Source organism: Cryptomeria japonica, chromosome 8 (assembly GCF_030272615.1).
Source record: "Cryptomeria japonica chromosome 8, Sugi_1.0, whole genome shotgun sequence".
In the NCBI taxonomy this organism is placed as follows: Eukaryota; Viridiplantae; Streptophyta; class Pinopsida; order Cupressales; family Cupressaceae; genus Cryptomeria; species Cryptomeria japonica.
In genome coordinates this window covers 679,425,321-679,441,014 of record NC_081412.1, presented here as the reverse complement: position 1 = coordinate 679,441,014, position 15,694 = coordinate 679,425,321, and the positions used below count along the sequence as shown (strand labels likewise).

General features: G+C 36.0%; 1 protein-coding gene across 1 annotated transcript in view; it reads left to right on the top strand.

Moving 5' to 3' along the window:
- Positions 1 to 1,922: 1,922 nt before the first annotated feature.
- Positions 1,923 to 15,694, top strand: part of LOC131032372 (lysine-specific demethylase REF6) — a 128,663-nt gene continuing 114,891 nt past the window's right edge. Inside the window, exon 1 of the mRNA XM_057963322.2 lies at positions 1,923 to 2,506. The gene's annotated coding sequence lies outside the window, so the exon portion shown is untranslated. The remainder of the gene's footprint in view (positions 2,507 to 15,694) is intronic.

The window sequence follows — 15,694 nt, the reverse complement described above, 5'->3', positions numbered from 1 at the left end:
ACTATGTTGTAGACATACTTCTCCAAGATCTCAACATTGTGTATGTGCCCCCTTGACAAATTCTTCTCCCTAATAATGGCTTTGATAACATCTTCTTCAACATCCCCCATGAAAGAAAAAACCTCCTTTAATTGATTGCTAATAAACTTCTGCTTGCAACTACACTTGTAATCTAGGAGTGAGATGGAATCCTATTTCCTCTTTGAGCTTGCCAACTAGCTTGCCATTATACCAGTTCCACAATCCACACTCAAAGTCAATCCTCAACCTGTATTTAACTATTAGTGATCTTGAAGCACAAATATCAATGAATTTGAATCATTCTTGCTTGATTGTGTTGACTCCTTATTGAATATGACCTTACCCCAATTTAGAACTACACAGTGGAGGCGTCCTCTTTCCTTATCCCAACATTGGTTACTTGCCATCCCTTCCAAATCGAGTCATCATTTGAAATGATTGATGGTACACTTTGGTCTATTGCATGGTTGAAGAGGAAATCTGCTTCTCTATTTGCTTCATGATAAATACGTGTGATTGAATATTTTTCAACCTCTCTTAGTAAATTACAAATTCTATCAATCCACATTTGCAATATTCAACTTGGTGCAGATTTTGTCACCACCGCTGTCACCACATTTAAAGAATCCCCCTCAATGTCGATGTTTCGTAGGTTCTTACTCTTGCATAGCCTAAGTCTACAAAAAAGAGCTGCATATTTGACATTATTGTTTGTATTTGATTTAGGGTGGTTCAGTAGAACTTCCAATGGCACAAACAATAATGTCAATGTAGCTAACTTCGCTAACTTCGCTAACTTCGCACCTAGAACTCTTAAACCGTATATCGGATTTTGATGATTTTTTTTGTTGTTGTCTTCATATGCGACTTAACTGCTTATAACTAAGGTTTTGGCTTTTGGGTAGTAACGATGCATGTTGTGGGATCAATTATGCACACAAGGGTCAAAAAGTACACATTTCAAAGTGTCACTTGATACCTAATTACAAATGTACCAATAACCGTCAACTCAAAATAGCCAGTACTAGTGGACTAATGCGCCAATAGTTGTGCACAAATGTCCCAGTAGTGGTGCACAAATGTGCCAATTATGGTCAAAAAAGTCAAAAAATGATCAGTTATTGGTACATATGAAATTTATTAACGAACTTTTCATTATCATTTTTCTGGCTCCTTTAAAGTCTGTAATTGAAGGATTGGGTTGAGAAAAACTTGTCCACTATTGTTACTATGTCCACACCTAGAACTCTTAAACCGTATATCGGATTTTGATGATTTTTTTTGTTGTTGTTGTCTTCATATGCGACTTAATTGCTTATAACTAAGGTTCTGGCTTCTGGGTAGTAACGATGCATGCTTGAGATCAGTTATGCGCACAAGGGTCAAAAAGTGCACATTTCAAAGGGTTGCCTGATACCTAATTATAGATGTACCAATAACCATCAACTCAAAATAGCCAGTACTAGTGGACAAATGTCCCAATAGTTGTACACAAATGTTCCGGTAGTGGTGCACAAATGGGCCAATTATGATAAAAAAAGTTAAAAAATTATCAGTTATTAGTACATAAAATTTATTAACAAATTTTTCATTATCATTTTTTTGACTCCTTTAAAATCAGTAATTGAGAGATTGGGTTGAGAAAAACTTGTCCACTATTGTTATTATGTCCACTAGTGATACTCTTCCCTATTCCATATTAAAATAAATAAATAAAAATAATGTAAGATTACCTAGGACAAAATAAATTCCAGCACTTCATCTTACCTACGAAGGAAGATACGAATCACGGGAAGCACACCCCGAATGCAAGGCTTCGACGAAATTAATTAATAAATTTACAAAGCCGAGATTTTCCTTCCCAAAAAAAAGTATAAAGAAGAGAGAATGAGGATACACACGGAAGGAACATAAAGAAGGGCAGGCAAAGCTAATTATAGAAAAAGAAAACAAATCTTTGACAATTCACAAGAAACTCAGTCATTTGCAGCAGCGGTATCACAGAGCTTTTTGCTTGAATATGCAGACGCTTTTTCATCAGCCAATTCACGCGCCAAGCCATTTTTTTCTTTTCAAAATGCTCTTCTTCACAGCATTATTTCGTCTCAGGACTTCAAAAATTCGTTCATGCACTTATTTTACCTCATTTATAACCCTCAAAAGCTTCAACTGCACCATCGAAGAGAAGCTTTGCTTCGTCAGATTTACCCGCCTTGCAATTTTAACCTATGCGGACCTATTTTTTCCAAAAATCATGTGCGGCGAGCCTGCGCCGGAGCCATCTAGAACATTTCACAAGGTCTGCTGTGCAGGGAAGATTCGGCAAAGTGAAAATGCTGAAATATTTGTCCTCAGATTACGTCACCTAATAGCCTTTTATTTGCGGCAATTGACGTAGTTTTGCATTCCGATCGGCTCATGTTCGACTCGCGGCGGGGTTGCGGAAACAGAGAATAACGAACGAAGCGAGCGCTATCATTTTACAGTACGTATTTTCTGTTATTTTTAACCTTCTCTGTGCACATTATTTTGATGAATTTTGCTTGTTTATGGCGTGTTATTTTACGATGAATGAATAACCTTGCTTTGTTGGTCACTTGTGTAACCCTGCCAGTCAGTACGGTTTATTTTTCTTTCATGTTACGCGATGTATATCCCACTTTACTTAAGCGTAGAAACTGTCAAGTTAAGATAGCCTTAACCAGCTGTGTTGGAAATATTAAAATATGCAACTTTAAACAGTTGCACTTGATGCTTGTTAACTGCTAAATTTAAAAGTGATATTATCTGTCAGATAAGCATGAATACTTTATGGTTATTTGACCGCCATGATAGGGCTTGTTAAAAGGGTTTTGAGCGAATATTTTTGCTGGAAGACATTTGACAAAGCTTATGTAGAGTTTTTGTCATTTTTATTGTAAATATTAAATAATTATCATCGTTTAAGCCTGCATTCTTAAATAATTATCAAGTTTTATATGGCGACGCTCTTTTTCTGCTTTATAGAAAGCTGCACTGTAATACGGAAAATATGCAATAATTCTCTTTTATTCTAAACGCGTTTTGTCAAACATAGTAGATAAGCCAAATAGAAGTAATTAGAAGGAGAACTAATTATATCTACCTGGTATTGGATCAATCGTAGGTCTACAAAAATACAAAGTGTATTTTTCTCCAAAGCAAGGGCAGTTTAACATTCTGCTTAAAGTGTATTTTGGGGTATACAGTCTAAACACTATTCTTATACAAGCTCTACAGAAGTGCAATTCTTACTCCGAGAATCTCAGAGTAAGGATTGCTTATATATCCTTAAATAAAATTTGAGGATATTATTGAATTGTGCTTGATTTCTTTTACTCCGATCATTTATCTGAACGAAATATTTGCCTTGATATGCCTACTCTTCTCATGAGCTAGCATTTCTCCCCTACAATTGCCGCTTTTCCTCAATTTCCGATTGAAGCTATTTTATTTGTTTAGGAAGAAGCATTTTCTTTTCTCTTCATCTTTCTGATCTACCGTTGGAGATTTCTCTCCTCAAAATCGATAGGCCTTCAATTGGTAGGCAAGTTTTAACATGTACAGTTGTCACCTGTGCATATACTATAGTCTTGAAATTATTTGAAGAATCTGCATAGCTGCAACATTCTCTGCCCTTAATTGTGAATAGAAGCTAAGCCTAGGGGATTTTCTGTAATTTCATAACGATCTGTTCTTAGCAACATTCTTGGTGTGAATTACTGAAGATATTAAATGACCAAATCAACCATATCTCTTATATTTTAAAAGTATAGATCCCAAGCTTGTAAGTATGGATTTGAGTTCTAATATACAATGATATTTTGGTCTCTTATTTTGCTTTTCTTAGGATAAACAAATTACTATAAAACTTGGGTTTTAGTAAGTAATCAATCTAGTAGATCATTGTATTTGGTTTTCATGACACCCTGATGGCAAGGCAGTTGGAACGATATAACCTAAATCAGATCGTACTCTGCTTCTGCAACCTGTGTCATACTGTATGATAATATGCTTTGGGCATATGTGACATAATATGGTTCCAGTTTCTGATTGTTATATAAAACATAACAGTTTTGCACAACCTTGCAGACGTAGTCATATAAGTATGAGAAGCATAAAGTTTTTGCTTCTAATCATATACTTATCTTCTGTCATGTATTTTTATATTTTCAAATGATTTTACAAATATTATCTTAATAATGAAGTGAAACTTACTAATGAATCCCATTTGGCTAGAAGGAGCACGTATCTCAGGATAGAGACTTGCTAATATAGGTTCAATTTTCAAATGCATATAGTAAGTGCTTGCGATCTTTTTGTATTTACTATTTATAGATGGATTGAATTTCTAATTTTCTAAAAATAATCCTTTTAGTTTTGGAAATAAGGGAATGAGAGGCAAGGGGAATAAGAAACTGTCACATTAATATAGTTCCATGGATGAATAGGGCTTTGTGAGATGTAATAACTCTGAGATGGTTACTTAAATAAGTATCCAATCAGAAGCGGCCTTTGGGACTCAGTCATGGACCATGGAGCAAGAAGATCAAAGGTTTTTGCTCAGATACTGCTTGTTGTGAACTTTAATGTAGAATAGGTGAAAATGCTGCTATTGACTATAATAAAATGGAAAACAATGGAAACATAGAAGCAAACTAAGCAGTGTACTTTAAAAATTAATGAAGATGATTTGAAGTGAAGGATAATCTCCATAGCTCTTTTAAAAGAATATAATATATGTTATAAGTTATAACATGCTTTTATAAGGGAGTTTATGAGAGTCAAGATATCTATGGTCTCTTGAGTTACCTCCTTTTACAATTTTACAATGCTTTTGCATTCAGAATACCCTTTCACTAATGTTCACATGTGTAAAAGTGTCCACTAGAACAATTACATATTGCGTTATATTGATGAGCACGCAATTAAACTTGGGATGGGGGTGTGAATCAGTATAATATAATCTTTTACTTATTTCAAAACAACAACCATGATTAAGCAATCACATAAGATCTAACAACTATGGAACACAAGATTTACATGCAAAACCTTTCGGGATGAAACCACAAAGGACTGCTTCAATCTACTGTCCAAATCCAGCCACAACAATACTCTTACAATTTTTTTGTAGGCACCAACCCTCTGGAGACACCAATCCTTACTACTAAGCTCCAAATTAGCAAGAGACACCGATTTCTTCTATTGAGAGGCACCAACCTCCAAACCTCCAAATGAGCACAATTTTTGTCTTCTTGAAAATGGCTTCTTCAATGGATAATGAACATAATTTTCTGTATTTTCACTGCTGAGATAAATCTGTACTTTTATACTTCACGTATCTGTTGCAATAAATTTGCACTTTCATACTTCACAAATCTGCTGCAATAAATCTGCACTTTTATATTTTACAAAGGCTTCTGCAATAAATCTGCCCTTTCATACTTACACAAGATCTGCTGCAATGTTTTAACATATGCTCTTCTTCTTCAAACAATCTGCTGTAATAAATCTGCTCTTGTTTGAATGATATTACATTGAAATGGTTACTTTCTAGCTTCAACTTCTATTTATGCTCCAATCATGCCTCTTCAAACAATAGGTTTGGCCTTGTTTGCATATAAATATATTTAATTTAATTTAATTTTTCCCAAGCTGGGATTCCAAATAGGCCCCTTTTAATATTGAATTGCATTTTTCCCAAGAGGGGTTGGCCACCTTTGCATATTAGATCATAATTAAAACAAGATACATCATGGGTTGGTCCAATAAAAATGATAATTCCAGTGCTGCCTTGATTGAGCTAGAGAATTCTTTTAAGAGCATTTTTGGCTATACATTGATTGCAATTAGTGGCCTTCGGCCTTTGTTCCTCATTATTACATAAAGCATATGTTCTCCTTCTTTAATTGTGGCAATATGTTCTACTTTCCTTTGACATTAATGACAACAATATTTCCAACAGTTATAAGTTACGACATGCTTTTGTAAGGGAGTTCATGAGAGTCAAGATATCTATGATCTCTTGTGTTACCTCGTTTTACAATACTTTTGCATTTAGAATACCTTTTCGCTAATGTTCACATATGTAAAAGTGTCTACTAGAACAATTTCTTTCTGCATTATAAAGATAAGAATATTAGGGCTAGAAACATACATATATCTACATCCAAATAGAGGTGCTAGCGCCAATGGTATTTATACTGGTTTGATTGCTAGTTAAGAGGAACTTATGTGACCAGCTGATCCAATTCCTACCCGCTATGATGTGCAAACACAAATGTGTATTCCTCAGTGACTGTTACATGCATCAAATCATCATCATTTGACCAGTGTATACTTGATGCTTTCACTAAGAAGAGTTCCTCTAGGGCTTATGAATGTATATATGTGCCCTTTTCTTTAAACCTTGTACCAATTTTTTGAAGACAATAATGATATATATTCATATTTCAGTTATGGGTACTAGGAAAATCCATGCATGGAATGTAGATATAAATAGGAGAACAAATGAGTTTTACGCTTGCTTCCCAACGCAATTGTGAAAACCGCTGACACACAATCACATGGGTGAGATGATCCCCATTTTGGAGTCCAAATTATATTATAATGATCTCCTTGTGCAATTAATTATCTCTAAACAATGCAAATTAAGAATACTATGTGCAAAAGTTGATGATATCACCTCAAGATAGTAGTAAATCAATCTTAGATGGAATTTTCCACCTTACTAAGGAAAATAATTGAGGTTCTAGCATATCCGCATGGGAGTTTTCCTTATTTAGACATTTATCTTTACAACAATGAAATTACAGATATGTTATTATTGCATAGGCAGTCCAAATGATAAGAATGATGGTGAATGATAAGGAATTCCTTATGTCAGGTTTTATATCAAGGTTGCATGGGTATGGGGTTACTTGGAGACTTTGGAGACTGGTGCTGGTACCGGTACGACTATTTTTAAAAAATAGGAGTCGTGGGTACTTGGAGATGCCAATTTCTTTTAAATATAATTTAATAATTTATAGAAATTCTGAAAATATAATGACAGTGAACAATAAATATAATGACATTAAATGTAATATAATAATTTGGTAGTGGCTGTTGCAACGTTTTAAGAAATCCTTGTGACCTGCGTTTGTTTTGAGCGTTGTTTTTTTTCCGTTTGTACTGCATTTTGATTATTTTGTTGCCTGTGTTTTTTTTTTTTTTTTAACATTTTAGGGTTTTTTTTTTGTTTGGCTTGAAGACGGTGGGAGACGGGCGGATATGTTAGCGGGAAGTCTCCTCTCTATGGAGACGTTTCCAACCAAGTTTCCGGTGCGGGATACGCATCTGAGTCTCCGGTACGAGTACCCATGCAACCATGTTTTATATCCATTCCCTTTATTACTTCAATTGTTGTGCTTGTTTCTAGAAAATGGGGGAAGGGAATTGGATGCTTGCTTAGGTGTGATCTTTTCAATTTTTGTATCCCCAAGTTAATAAGATATTTACCCAATATCAATTAGATGTCAACAAAATATAACCACCATTCACACTCATATGGTAAGGGCTCAAATCCATGTCCTTAGTGCACAACTAAAGATTGCAAACGCATAATTTAATTCAAAATACATCTTACTACAAGCTTGTTTGTCAATTTATCAAGTCTCTCAAACATTCCTTAAGTAAAAAGTGCAACAAGTTACATTGAGAAAATACCATTGTATGGGGATTGATTTACCCAACCTTTGGCCAGTACTCTTGATATAACACTCATACCATTGCCATGTTTGGTGCTAAGTGATGATTAGATGATCCTTTCTCAATTGGCTATGATATCAGATTTGTGCAGGGAAGGTTGAAAACGGGTTTTGGTGCAATTCGGATTCGGGTACGAGCCAGATGTGTCCTTGGGTTCGTCCAAGGTCCAACCTAGGCGCCTAGATTTGTTGTGGGTTTGGCTGGACGAACCCACAATGAATTTGGGTGCCGAGGATGAACTTGGGCTGGACCCGGGCATCCTCAGATGTTTCCATGCCCATGGGTTCCGAAATATGGGTCCCACATACAAAAAATGTACTATAATCGCTAAATTCGAAACATCTAGGATAAGTGGTGTTGTAACACAGTTCATAAATGAACTCATATCTCTCTTTCCTCCTAGCACATGCTGCAATGGGTTTTTTTATGCTAAAGGATGAGTACAAGAGTTGACAAGAGGATTGATAATGTCTTTTATGTGAAGAGATGGAATTAGAACTGACTCAACTTCCTAGAAGAGGCTCAAATTTTTCATTCTGTCATAATTTGGACGTTGTTGCTTGCTGCTGAAATGCTCTGCTGGCCCCATTTCCATTAATGGTGGTTGTGGCTCCTATGGAAATGATAACACCATTTTGCGCCCAGCTAAATATGTCACTATTGGACATAACCTTCCATTTTAGTATGACTTGCACCCTTTTTTCCCATGTTTTAATCAGACTCTGCTGTGAAATTCATTTTTTTCTGGCTAATCAATTCAATCAGCCAGAATTAAAAGTTTTTTCTGATCAATTTTGGATCATGTCTCCCAAATTGGGGGGTTTTTGGTCCCAGAAAAGGTTGCAATAAGGATTCAACTTTTGCTTTCTTAAATGGGAAACCACTCTACTCTCTTGAAGTCTTCTTTAACATGTTTGCAACTCCTACATTTTGTTGTTTGATTTGGTCTTTAACAGTCTATGGTTTTGGCACCAACCAAACCAGTCAAATTATTTGGACCCTAGCAAAATCTGTTATCTGTGATTTTTTTGTTGTTGCTGTTTTGCAAACCTTATGTTGCATTCTCCTACTTTTGTAGGCAATTGGCACTTGAAGTGCCAAGAGTCCTCCATCCTCGAAATAAAAAAATAATCCATACTATGGGTTTGAGATGGGGATGCTTCTGTGTGCTCCTCTTTCATGGCCTTTTTCTTGAACATCTTAGCTCCACCATTCTTTGTGTAAGTGCTCAAACAAATTATTGTTCAATATGGGATGCCTTTTCCTTCCTATATGACTTCTTGGATCTCACCTTGCACTTTTGTTTTGGGTGGAGTTGTGGATGAAGTCTCCTATTTAGCATGCCTATGTCTACTTATGTTGCACTAAGTGCAATATTTTTTTGCCCATAGCCTTGTACAAGGTCTTTTTGCCTTTTTTTTCCCTTGAAGAGTGGTCTTCACATGTTGTATGCCTTTTGCTTCATTCACTTATAACTCTTCTTTGAGAGTGGTGTGAGTTTCCAGCCTTTTCCTTAAAGTGTTTGGGCTGTCTTGTGATAGGCTTGCTCTTCCAACTGAAGAGCACTCAGTTATTCTGGGGGGGGGGATGAATCAGTATAACAACAATCTCTTAACTTTTTCAAAACTTAATCAACCACAACAATAATATTAGAAAATTTAATCACCCATAGCAATAACACACATGTAAGATCTAGCAATAAGGAACACAAGACTAACACATGATTTACGTGGAAACCCTTATAGGAGAAAACCATGACAAAATATTGCTTATATAGATCTTCTTGTAGGCACCAGCCTACTTCATTAACAAAGCTTCTTTTGTAGGCACCAACCCACAAGAGACATCGATCCCCTACAACTGAGTACCAACTCGGTAAGAGACATCAATCTCTTCTAATGAAAGGCACCAACCTCCCGATCTCCTTAATTAGAAGGCGCCAACTTCAAGATAACGATATGATAAATGTTTGGAACTTCTTTTTGAAATAACTTCAATTGTGTACTGAATGTGCTCATTAACCCCATCAAAATCTGCTCAAAATATCTCTAACAGATCTGCAATATTTCTGTTCGTATAATTGCCATGATCTTCCCTTGAAATCTGCTACAAACTTAGAATAAATCTGCTCCAAAATTTTGATTTTTTCTTCTTTGGATCTGCTCTAAAAATAGGAATGATATTCAATAAATTCTTGCATCTTTCTCTCAAAACAATCCTCCATTTATACCATCCATAATGCCCCTTCATCCAAGAGATGCAACTCTCCAAAGAGGTCGGCCCAAAGGAGCATGTAAATGTCTTTTATTTGCTTGCCCAAAGTGGGTGCCCAAACCAAGGGGGTCATCTCTCTTTAAGAGACCCAAAATAAACATTAAAAATGCATTAAGATTTTCTTAAATTGGGGCAGCTCCATGAGGGGAGTTGTCCCAAAATAATAATATAATGTTGTATTTAAAAAAAAAACTCCTCCAGACATGGGTCAGCCCATGCATATACAGAATCATTATTTGTGCAATTTAATAATTTAAATTGCCTCCTTTCTTGTTCAATGAAGTCTCAAAAATAGTGCCATAAATTTGGCACAATCTAACCTTAAATAATTGAGATTTGCCATTTGACATCAATCACAACAATTTTGAACACCAACACTTTTTTGCATAATGATTATCTTTCCACAAAACAAACAGGGGCGGAGGTACCAATATTATTGCTTTTTATAGTAGAAGCCAATAATGGAGGATTTTCTTCTTGGATACCTATATGGAATGCTTTTAGGCTTTGTTGCATTACTTTTTGGAGAGGTGCCATGTTATGTTCCTCCTAAGAAATCTATTTATGCATCATAGGTTTGAATATGTCATTGGATGTAATGAAGTTTATAATGCTATTACCTCTCTTGGGTCATGTTCATTTGGCTAGTGGATTGGGCTCCTTGTCCTGGGATAGTAGTCTTGCTTGAGTGGTCTTGGAGCATTCTCCAAACTCTTTTTTGCAATCAACTATACTAGACCCGCATAGTAAGCACTCTCCTCGATATTTAGCACCATCTTAGCACCAACTCTATTAAAGTGCTTCTCAAAGCTATCAAATGTTCATCTATGTTTTGTTTGGAAATAAGAGCATATATTTGGACACTCATTATGCATACCTTAGTCATGGTTTTTGCATCTTTTGTAGAGAATGGTCTCTTCTTTGCTTCCTCATCATCATCTTGGGGATTGGCTGATTTCTCTTCTTTTGCTTGTAGTTAATTGCATTTTTTAATTTGTAATTCTTCCCTAGTATTTACATCAAACCAAAAATATGATTATGGATCAACCTTGTAAATCACAGGATTTGCTTGTGATAGAGGCAAAGGTTGTAATGAACATAGACAATAATCAAGATTATTTATTTTTTGCATCAACATTTTGTCACCTCTTGGAGCATATATGCTCAAACATACTTCAATTGCACTCAAATCTTGAAGTGTTACATCTTGATAGTTCTCTAAAGATTTGGCACCTTAGCAACAAATCTCTCCCACCATTCATTTGAAACGAGGAAAAAAAATTCAATCTCACAGTCAAACATTAATTTAAACAATGTAAAAGTTTTAAACTTAAAACTACACCATCAATAAACTTGTACATGGTTGTAGCTTTCGAGTTGCCTTACATGTATCTTGTGCAAAGAGGTCCCCTTGCATAACTCTAAAGATCTCAACCTTAGATGTGATCCTCTCTCTAAGTTGAGAATCAACTAACATCCACTCAATGATCCAAGAAAGAGGGATAACTTGTGCACACTGCAAGATAAAAAATGCTTGGGAGAGGCATTAATTGATTGAAATATCAACTCGCATAAATATTGTGGTACGATACTAAAATGTGCAGAAAAGTGCCTCTTGAAGTTGTGCATGAGTTACAAAGCCAATTAGAGACCTTTGAGCAATAGAAATAAGTAGAAATAGGTAAAGAGATGAGATGACAACCATTTATGGAGACTCTTCTTTGATTCCTCCACTTCTTGTATCTTTGAGTAGTGGTGTTGGTAGTGGTAATGTTAGTGTTGGAGCTAGAGCTAATGGATCTAAATTAGATTTATATATCGTACCACACACTGCTCCATCTTCCCGACCATCACTTGAGAGCGTGGGTTGGAATAAGGGCAAGGATAACACATAGTACTCCAGGTTCCCACCCATTACTTGAGAGCATGGTTTGGAATAAGGGCAAGGATGTCATGTCCCCTTTTTAAGGTGAATATATCTAGGAGCACCTTAACTTATTACTTTATTTTCCATAGCCTAAATGAAAGAATAAGGGAAATAATTTAAAATAATAACTTAAGTTGTCTTAGTAACATTATGTTATATTTATTAAAAGGCAACTTATGTTTATTATTAAAACTTCCCAAGTTGTTATAAAGTATCGTTAGGGAAATGGGCCAAAAGTAACGTTTTATCAAAAGGTCGTTCTAGACACTTTAAAACAAAGTTTTGGAGGGAATACATAAAAAAGAATATAAAATTCAATTATATTCCCTTAAAGAGTTTATAAAAGGAGTTGGGCATAGAAGAAGGATCATCCATTGTATTTTGTAAACACCCGCTTTTTGAAGATTAAGCCTTGTGCTCACATTTCTACTTAAGGACAAAAACCCTTTTAGTGAGAGATTTGTTGAGAAACAATGTGAAGAAAGCTTGCAATATTAACTTTCTTATGTGATTACAAATATGAGACGATTACCAAATCTGAAATGAACATGCAATTTACGTGGAGAAACCCTTTTGAGAAAAAAACTACACCAGAGAATGAGGGCAAGTATATTATTATACTTCAAAAGAGAGAACAATACAATAATACACTTCACTACACTTCTGTAAATGATCCTAGAACTACTTGGAAACAATGACTAATTGATGATTAAACAACTATGCCTTGGCTCCAATTTATAGCCAAATGGGAGAGGAAAAACCACTAGTGTTTCCCCAAAACAAGGTGCCAAAACCACTTGCAAAAACCCATGCCTTAGAGAATGAATAGCCAATAGACATAATAAAATAATAACCAACTCTTCAAGTGACTCCTCATGGGTGCCAAACCCAAAGCCACTTGTTGTGTGTGAATCAGATCTATCTTCAACATATCATTTTCATGACCGAGTCTTAGATTTTCATTTCCAGCATCAGTCTATACACATTTTGAGTGCTTTGAAGCTTGCGGTGACTGTTTGGAACCCCAAATGGACACTTTTTCTTTTGCCAAACTTGATCTTCTCATGCATGACCCTTCATGTCTCGTTATGGACATGGGAAGGAGTGTATTTTATCAGTTTTGATTTATATTTATCACCTCTTCATTTTCATCTCTTGAAAATGCAATTACAAATAGCCATAAAGTACAAATATTAAATATTTTCCTCAGATGTCCTAGGGAACACTTTCCAAAGAACATGGAGAGATACAAATGGGTTAGGATTGCAAGGTTAATGTCACCTTATCCTAACTTCCTCCTACCTAACATTATACATTGCAATTACATCCAAGAGATATAAAATAAATCAAGTATAATGATCAAGGTCCATGGCCATCCTGCACCAAGAGAACTTTTCTGTGGTCATTGGCTTCGTAAGAGAATCCACAACATTATCCAAAGTGTCAACTTTTTCTATCAATACCTTACCATTATCAACCATTTATCGCACAAAGTGATACTGAACATCAACATGCTTAGTACGAGCATGATACACAGGATTCTTGGCCAAACACATAGCACTCTGATTGTCACACCTGATCTTCACAGTTCCACAATCAAAACCATTGCCAATACCAAGTCTCTGTAACCATACTGCCTCCTTAGAGACATTAGTAGCAGCCATATACTTTGCTTCAGTGGTGGACAAAGCAATTGTAGGCTGCCTCTTACTCATCCAACTTGTTGATGTGTTTTTTATGTGCATGGGAACACATAATAAAATACCCAATAGTATCTTATCCTCTCTTGAACAAAGCTTCTCAAATGCTGAAGATTGGCTGAAGGATCACTTGAGACAACTCCAAGGTTCATAAATGTTAGGTCTTGACGTGTGGATAAGCACAAGTGGTTGATGTGATTGCTAGTATCACAAAGGGACTTACGTTGAATTGTGGAACGCTTGAATCGCTGGAACTTGATCATTTGATGGTGCAATATGGTGATGCCTTTTGTCCTAAACTAGCTCGAGTTGAAAAAAAAGCAAAAGATGGAGGGTTGAGGAACTCTATCTTAAGACCTAGAATGTAAGAAGATGGATGAATGATTAGATGGAATCCTACTGGGCGAGGTCTCACCATCAAACTGAAAAATTTGACACAAGCTTAGTGCAATCTTCTAAGGGATTATTCAAAGATATCCAAATCATTATCATTGAACATTGATCGCCATTCCAGTTAATGCATCAACAATGGACGCATAACAATTTGAATTTAAGTTCATATCACTCCAGTTGACCACGCGAGGCACACTTACAATTAGTAAAAGGCTAGTGGTATGGACTCAACGGATTCCACACAAATGTATTCAACAAATTCTTCCATTCAATCTAATCAACATGAAAGTAAATTGAGAAGTAAAGACCATGCAAGTTGTTGAAGCAACAAACTAAATTCATCATAACTTCAATGAAATCAATTGTTCTTTACAACAAGGTTTGGCAACAATCTTTGCCTTCTCCTACTTTAACTTCTATTCTATTCTTCTCCTATTCACTAATTCCCTTGCTATTAACTATTCACTACTCATTATTGCTATTACTATTAACCTTTACAAATGAAAGACTTGAGCCTTTTATAGTGCTCTCAATACAATTCAATGGCTTAGATCAATTTGAGATCAATGGCCGAGATTTTACAATGGAACCCTAATTAGGGTTTGTTACAACAAACCTTATTCTGGCCAATGAAATAATTACAATGCTTTGACACATGCCCTCTTTAGAATATTTGGCCAATGAATAGTGGGGGTAGGTACATCGGAGTTTGTGCCCTCATGGATGAGCTTGGTGCATTGAATCGGGACATGCTGAGGTGGAATTCCTCTGATTGGTGGGATGATGACTAGGATGCCACCTCAATCCGCTTGTAGACTTGATAGATTATTATGAAAGAATGTTGAACAATATTGCTTGATACTCAACATCTCAAGCTCACTTGATGTGGCGATAATGATAGGAAGCATTGTTATGGTCAAGTCAATCCTCCATCTTTGCTTGCTTATCTTGTCTTGAGATAATTACATGATCTCTCTTTTACACCTCTTTGACCTCTTCATGAAAGTTCTTGAATATCTCGAAATCCTCGTTGTGTAGTCACGTTCCTCGATACCCTTGTGCTTGCCGATAAACTTTTCCTCTTGAAGTTGCATGGTGGTGTAGTGTTGACGTGTTTTTGTGATAGCGTCGAACACAGAATAAAGTTGCCTAATGGTCACTTCACTCTCTCTTGATCAAAGTACGATTGTGTGCTAAGATTGCAGGAAGATTAGACAATCGACTCCAAGGTTCCTTTATGCAACAAACGTGACTCAGTTGGCTGATGTGTTTGTTGGTAATCCAAGGGGCCTTACATTTGCATCATCCTTTCACTTCTTTGTTGTGGCTGGAACTCCATCATCGGATATGGCAATTCTGTGATGCTGCTGCTTCGAACGGACTAAAATGAACTGAAATTAAAGGGGAAAAGGGGTTTAGAAGGATCTAAATCTACTCTTAAGGGCAGTGCTAACAATGAATAGTGCTCTGGTGGACAAATTCCAAATAAACCAAGCTCTGCTTTGCCAAGTTTAAGTACAACTCCGCAAGAACCGGTGCAGTCTTTTGAGGATGATGAAGAATTTTTCATATTGAGAAAGTGCATTTGAATACTCAACACGGCTGTCCACAA